Source organism: Lynx canadensis, chromosome B2 (assembly GCF_007474595.2).
Source record: "Lynx canadensis isolate LIC74 chromosome B2, mLynCan4.pri.v2, whole genome shotgun sequence".
Classification (NCBI taxonomy): Eukaryota; Metazoa; Chordata; class Mammalia; order Carnivora; family Felidae; genus Lynx; species Lynx canadensis.
The window spans coordinates 14,144,498-14,151,761 of NC_044307.1; the positions used below are offsets into that span (position 1 = coordinate 14,144,498).

At 51.2% G+C, this 7,264-nt stretch overlaps 1 long non-coding RNA gene across 3 annotated transcripts; it reads left to right on the forward strand.

Moving 5' to 3' along the window:
* The first annotated feature begins 209 nt into the window (after window positions 1–209).
* On the forward strand, window positions 210–6,075 carry LOC115513571. 3 transcript variants are annotated; one of them, XR_003968743.1, is made up of 6 exons: window positions 210–604; window positions 1,624–1,957; window positions 2,149–2,217; window positions 3,051–3,317; window positions 4,175–4,385; window positions 5,476–6,075. It is a non-coding gene; the product is annotated as an uncharacterized LOC115513571 (long non-coding RNA). The 3 variants fall into 3 exon arrangements; XR_003968741.1 differs by lacking the exon at window positions 5,476–6,075 and having other exon boundaries at window positions 4,175–4,796; XR_003968742.1 differs by lacking the exon at window positions 5,476–6,075 and having other exon boundaries at window positions 210–346; window positions 4,175–4,796.
* The last annotated feature ends 1,189 nt before the right edge of the window (window positions 6,076–7,264 follow it).

Consider the following 7,264-nt stretch of genomic DNA (forward strand, 5'->3'; position numbering starts at 1 on the left):
CGAGATCCTGGGCCTCAGGGACCAAATTAAAAAAGCAGCACCACTTAATTCAAAATCAGATGAATGTCAGTAGGATGTTTGTCAAACAAACTTGTCATCATTTGTCACAATTTGAGGACGTCTCAGTCAGTAGTCACACTTGAACGTGTAACAGAGTTATTTATAGCCGCCAGTCTCCAGTTTTAAGTAAATGCAGGGCCGGGGTTGGGTGTTATAAACAGCCTTATTTATAATGATTGTGCGGCTATAAATAGTTTGGTGTGCTGGGTGTAGCAGAGTGGCTCGGCTCAGGGCTGCCAGAGCCAGGAGGAAAGCCACAGGAGGAGGGAAGTCCTCGGCCGGGAAGGTATTTGATCCTCTTCCTCGCTGTCCCTTGTGGAAGGAGAAGTTGTGCACAACGGTGTTCCCAGGAGAAGGTGGAAGTTACTCACTTAATTCACATCCGCCCCGAGATCTCCCGTGGAAAGGTTGAAAGGGAGTGGGCATTCCTGTACGGCCTGCTTTGTGCCTATTCATGGACAGTGAGCTAATTACGGGCTCCTTCTCATGCTGGAGGGTGGAGGGAGACATCCTGTTATTTTCCAGAACAGGCAAAGCTCTAAAGGTTTGTTTATAGCTTCAGCGTTAATTTGACCGACAGCAATAGTCTCTTCTAAAAATAAGCGGTTGTCAGAAATTTAGAAATTTACTCGCTTCTTGTGTCAGCAGAACCTTGTCTAGGGAGTAGGGAGGTGGGGCGGAGAGGAGAAGAGAGGAAGGGGAATATGTATACATAAATTTTACATGTAAAATACATAGGTATGTCAGCTTAAAAACTAATCATTATGCTGTTTGGCACAGGGGCAGTGTTCTTACAACGGGGAGGGGCACCCTTCAGATGTTCATGTGCTTGTCGTATGGAAATTTCTGGTTCTATACACATCCCCACCCCACCCCACCCCACCCCACCCCCAAAAGCCCCACACTCAATTTTAATACCGTTAGGCTAAATGTTATTTTGCCCCTTTTTAAAAAATTATTTTTCTGTCTCTTTTTTCTTTCTATTATTATTATTTGTTAAATATGAAATTTATTGTCCCACTGGTTTCCATATAACACCCAGGGCTCATCCCAACAGGTGCCCTCCTCTGCGCCCCTCCCCCGCTTTCCCCTCCCTCCCCCATCCCCCATCAACCCTCAGTGTATTCTCAGTTTTTAAGAGTCTCTTACGGTTTTTTTTTTTTAATTTTTTTTTCAACGTTTATTTATTTTTGGGACAGAGAGAGACAAAGCATGAACGGGGGAGGGGCAGAGAGAGAGGGAGACACAGAATCACAGAATCGGAAACAGGCTCCAGGCTCGGAGCCATCAGCCCAGAGCCTGACGCGGGGCTCGAACTCACGGACCGCGAGATCGTGACCTGGCTGAAGTCGGACGCTTAACCGACTGCGCCACCCAGGCGCCCCACGTTTTTTTTTTTTTTTTTTTTTTAAAGAAAAGGTGTGGCTATGAAAAAATTTATTGGATCTTAATTTGCAAAATTAGTTCTGGTTCATTTTATTGCCGTAATTTAATACTTCTAATGATTTTCTGACACATATGTTTTAGCAGCAAGATCTACTTCCTATTCATTTTTCATTTCAGTACAGCTGAAGTCTATTAGGTAGGACGGTACAAATCAGGGAGAGAAGAACCTCGCAAGAAATTGACTTCATGATGTCATCTTAGCATCCTTGAGACACGCGCTGAGCCCCTGTTAGCGGAAGTAGTCACAGCTGGAGGTTTGGGGCAGAAGGACACAGGCAAGCAATCCTTCTTGGAAAAGGGATTACTTTTTTTTTTTTTTTTTTTTGCTGTATCATCAGCAACCTCTTCATTGTCGTCATCATCATTATTGCAATTTTTGTCCAAGAGCGCCGTGAGATGCATCCTATTGGAACCCGTCCCCCTCGAGCTGTAGCGAGGACAGCCTGCCCAAGTAAGCTGCCGACTAACACTCAGAAGACGCAGGTCATGGACACAGAGGAGCTAAGGTCAAGGGACTCTGAGGGGGTGCTTCTCATCCTGACCTGGGTGCTAGGGAGGGCATCCCGGAGGAGAGGGCCCCCGGGGTTGAGTCCTGCAGGTGGTTCCTTAGGGCAGCGACTGTGTCTTTTTGTATCTGCATAGACACCTGTGACGCGGAAGGCACGTGGTAAATATTCGCAGAGAGAACAAACGAAGGTTTACTCTCTTTTTGTAAGTTGATTGCCTCGAGAACCCTGCCGTTGTGCACTTGCGATGTGTCAATAAATACACAGATGAATTACAACAGTTAAAAATGAAACATTAGAGAGACGAGATTTCTGGGGTGTGTGCACCAGCGTGGGACAAGGGGCCTCTTCTGACTGATGCCCTCGCAGGCCTGATCAAAATGATAAAGTCCTTACTGAGTTATAAGGGTGTCCAAGGCCAAGGTGGAGGGAATAAAATGGTACAATATGCATGTGGCGGTGAACTGATTTCAGTGACCTCAACAGCATCTCCCGAATTCCCTGCCTGTTTATTTTGGGAAGTACCTTTACCATACACGGGGTAAGACGTCATCTGCCATGGGTTCCAAGTCGTGAAAGACGTGGCCGTAAGCCAAAGAAAGGGGACCATTACAAAGAGAAAGATGTTACATCCAACTTCTCCCTCCTTCTCTCTTTTCTTTTCTTCTCTAAGATTGTTTTTGGTTGTACTTATCTCCGTGATTATTTTCAGCATTTAAAAAGAGAGAGATTCTCAGTACTTATTTTGGAGTACGAAAGACAAATGTTTTTCCCCATTGCTTACTGGGTGAAGGTGGGGGGGGGGGATTTTAATATTAGCATCATCAAGTCAGTGATTTCAGAGAAGATTCTTGGAACTGGAAATGTGTTTGGCCAGTCTGTATTAACTCCCATCCCAGCGATATTATGACCATATATCCTGGACCTAGATGTTCCCATTCGGGGAAGAAAGAGGAACACAATAAATTTTGCAATATAATTTGTAAATCTGGCAGATAGCTTATACCTAATATTTTTGTTTTTGTTTCTGTTTCTAAGAAATCTCCCCGATGCCGAGTACTAGCTGAGAAGGATGTGGTATACGTGCCTTAGTTCAGGCCCTTTGGCTACGCATTCTTGGAACTCGAAGTGTTTGGAGCTTCAGGACGTCATTAGCTCCTTCCATTCTGTTCCCCTCCTTTGACCAAGTGACCGGTTGGAAGCCATTTGCTTTTCTAAGAGATGGAGCTGGGATAGAGTGTCTCTTGCCTTCCAGAAACGAGAACTCATGTTTTTCGGAGATGGAGAGACACGCCCATTATACAGGTGCGGAAGGGTGAGGATTCTAGAGTCAGGCGGCCCTAGGTGTGAATCTTGGCTCTGTCAGTGTGTGAGGCAGGGGCGTGTTGAGCCCTAAGTTTCTCCTTCATGCTGTAAAAACAGTAATGATACCACAAGAGAGGGGTTGGGAGAATTAAATTGGATGATGCGGGTCGAATACTTTGCTGTGGTCCCTGGCACACGAAACGTTCTCCAACATCTGTCGGAAGTAACAATGAAAACAAAACCAAGAAGCGAACTAACTCCCCTAAACTGGGTTCCTGGTTCTTTGGGCCAGTGGGACCAGAGTTGTTACTGGTGAAATATCTTCCTCCTGCACAGCCTGTCGTGTGCCCTTATTTTCCTGGGGGAGAACGCACATGCTTATTTCCTCTGAGAGAGAAACACAGGAGCCCTGTTCACTCCCCATCGGGCTTTGGGCAGAGAGACAGATGTGGTAGGCTGGTGGCTAGAGATGGGGACGGTGAGGGAGGGCCCCGGATGAGCAGTCCCCAGGAGCAAGAGGGGTCTGACAGGTCCAGCTGGCCCGGCAGGACCAACTGTGTGGGACAGCGGACCCCCACTCTGGAACCCAGCCTGTGCCCGCGGGAGGAACAGCAGGGGTGACCCAGGGTGGGAGTGATCTCCGCCAGCAGGGACCCTGCCCCCGAGATGCACGCAGGTCAAATGGCGTTTGAGGAACCGAAGAACGTTGGGAGGGAATTATGGAAGCCTCCGGTAAGTCAAGCTGGTGAGGGTTTAGAGCAGGGTTTCACTCACAGACTGGGAAATAACTATTTGCACGCAAGATGATCCCATTGAATCCCGCAATAACCTTGTGACGTTTTTATGGTGCTTTGCAGATCAGGAGAGTGGAGGCCCAGAGAGATGTGAATCACTCACTCCAGGTCACAGGCATCAGCTCGAAGCCCAGATTGAAAACGAACCTCATCGATTTCAAAGTCTGTACTGTCCATGTCACTGACCCAGCTAAACTTTACGGGACTACATTTTCCCCTACACTTCTCTCCCTGACTTCAGCTCGCTGGTGATGGGCTGTGTGTGAGTGTCTGGGTAAGTCAGCCGATTCTGAATTCCGGCTGTCCGCTTGCCCGTCCTGCCTGCACCACTTACTGGCCTCGCGACCTTGGGTCAGGGAACTAAATTCTCCGTGCCTCGGTTTCCTCATCTGTAAAGAGGGACAAGTTAGGCAGGGCTGTTCAGAGAAACAGAACAGATAGGATGTGTGTGTGCGTGTAAACACGCACGCACACACAATCCTATTTCTATGTATAGAAATCGATGTATTTTAAGGAATCGGTTCGAGTGATGACGGAGGCTTGACCACTTTGGAATCTGCAGGCAGGCCAACAGGCTGGGAGAAGACCCAGGGAGAAGCTAATGTTGCAGCTGGAGTTTGAAGGCAGTCTGGAGGCAGAGATTCCTTTTCCTTGGGGGAAACCTCAGTCTTTTTTTTTTTTTTTTTTTCTTAAGACCTTCAACTGATTGGGTGAGGCCCGCCCACATTGTAAAGGGTAATCTGCTTTACTCAATGTCTAGTGATTTAAATGCTAATCTCACCTAAAAAGTACCTTCCTAGTGATATCTAGACTGGTGTTTGACCAAATATCTGGGTACTGTAACCTCGCTGAGTTGACATACGGCATTAGCCATCACGTGGGGCTAATAAGATCTATCTCCTAAGATTGAAGGGGGGCATCCGTGAGCTGATGTAGAAAAAGAGCTTGGGCACACGTAAGTTCCGGCTACATGTTACCCGTTGTTCTTCCCCGGAACTGGACATGCCGTCTCTGGCTTTGGCTCGGACGGGTCATTTCTGTCCGCGGACCGGCTCTCTGGCAGCCGGCAGGTTTGAGTTCTGTCCCACCTGCTTCTTGCGGCTGCGGTAAAGTCCGGGTGCCTCCTGTGCGGCCCCCCGCGTCTGGGAGGAGATTTATGTATCCTGTTTCCCAGGATAAATTAGGATCCTGGGCGCTACCTCCCATGGACGGCCTCGGTAGAGGCCCAGGAGGGGAAATACCGCAGGGAAGGGCGGCTGAGGACGGCTGAAATGGCAGGGCAAGGACGCCACCCGGAGAATCTTTGTTGTTGTTTATACCGGTGGCAGGAAGCAAACATAATGCTCTTTAATTTTCCTTGGCAGGGTCTGAGGCGCCTCGCGGCTGCCATCCTGTCTGCCTGGCCGCGCTGCACCCCCACTTCCCCCAGCCTCAGGTGGACGGGCCCCCCAGCAAATGCCTTTCCTGGAAACATGAGGCCGCCACAGCCCTCCGCCGCCCGACCCCCTCTGCGTTCAAGCCTCTGCTCTGTCTCCACCGGCCAGCCGTGCCCCCCCCCCCCCACCCGACCTCACCCTGACACAGGGAGAGACCCTTGATGGCCAGACGTGCATTGCAAGCCCCAACCAACGCTCCGTTTGGAAACAGGAGAATTTTCATTTTGCTTTGGTTTGGGGGGGGGGGTTGTAAAACTGGGACACATGCAAAAGATCTAGGCGGACAACGGGGAGGGCGAGATGGGGAGGAAACAGAGGAAAGGGGCTGGGGGCAGCAGGTGGGAGGGGGCCGGCAGGACCCGTGAAAGAATAAACTAAGCCTTCATCTCGGAGTCTGATCCGTTTCTGGACCCTGATGGGAAAGGTCATGAATTTTAAAATGTATCTCTCCGGCCGACAGCTCCAGTCATAAAGCCAGCACTCTCTGAAGCTCTGGACGGCAGGCGGCCGGAGACCTGAGACCGAGGGGCCCCCACCAGCCGACACTGGCCACAAGCAGGTCTGTGGCAGGCGGTGATTATGGGGGGGGGGGGGGGGTTTGAACGCGCTGTCCCCGGCAAGCTTCTGAGGTCAAGCAATCCTTCCTGCCAGCGTGTGGACATCTCCAGCGTGCCTGGCACGAGTTCTTAACTTTGCAAGTGGGCCCTTTGCAAGGGACTTAAACTCCCTTGTGTCACTTGTAAGTCACATGGCCACCTGCTGCAGTCCTGTCCACCTGCCGGGCGCACTGGGAGCCCCCCCCCCTCCCCCTGGGGAGTGGCACCCAGGCTCTGAGAGCTGCTGCAGGAGGGGAAGCTCGGTGATCCCCCCCAACCCTTCCCCCTCTCCCCACCCCCGCTCCTCACGCTCCCCCCAACCCCACTCCTATCCCTCCCCTCACCCCATCCCTCCCCCAACTCTTTATCCTCCTCTTCCCCCATGCCACTCCCTCTCCCCTCCCCACCCCCACTTCTTTCCCTCCCCCATCCTCCCCCTCTCCCTTCTCCCAATTCCTTACCCTCCTCCCCCACTCCTTACCCTCCCCCCTCCCCCTCTCCTTCCCCCTCTACCTTCCCCCCCCCCGCTCTTTACTCTCCCCCCCACTCCTCCCCCCCTCCCCCCACATACACACATCTCAGAGGAGGGTCAGAGGCTGCACGTTGCAGGTTGGGTTCTCTCCGGTCTCTATGACAGGCTGTGGGAGGGATGTGAGGGTGGCCGCTGTCTCTCCTGGGCTGGAAGAGGCCATGGTGACCACCGTCCTGGGGCCCTGGGCTACTGTCAGTCTATCTGCCTCGAGGAAAAGTGCCTGCTCTTGAGAAATGGCGCGTGGTCTTTGAAAACATGTATTGTTATATCTTACGCAGAAGAGGGGCTCTTTTTTTTTTTCTTTTCCAGAAGGAACCCTGAAGGAGCATAGTCACGACTCACCTGTTTGCAAATTTAGGGTAGGGAACGTTGAGTTTTCTGAAAGCAAGATAGTGGCAACGGAAACAGGATGGCAGACCTTTCTGGAACCCCAAGGTAGCCAAGAGCAGTGCCCTCACAGCTGCCAAGGAAGTGGCCCCTTGGCGAGACGGCCGAGCTGGGGAAACGGAGGCTTGTGGCTCCAGAAAGAGGGTCGATGTGCAAGGCAGTCCTGTAGAGACAGTGAGGGCTCTGGGGGGCCCAGGAGAGC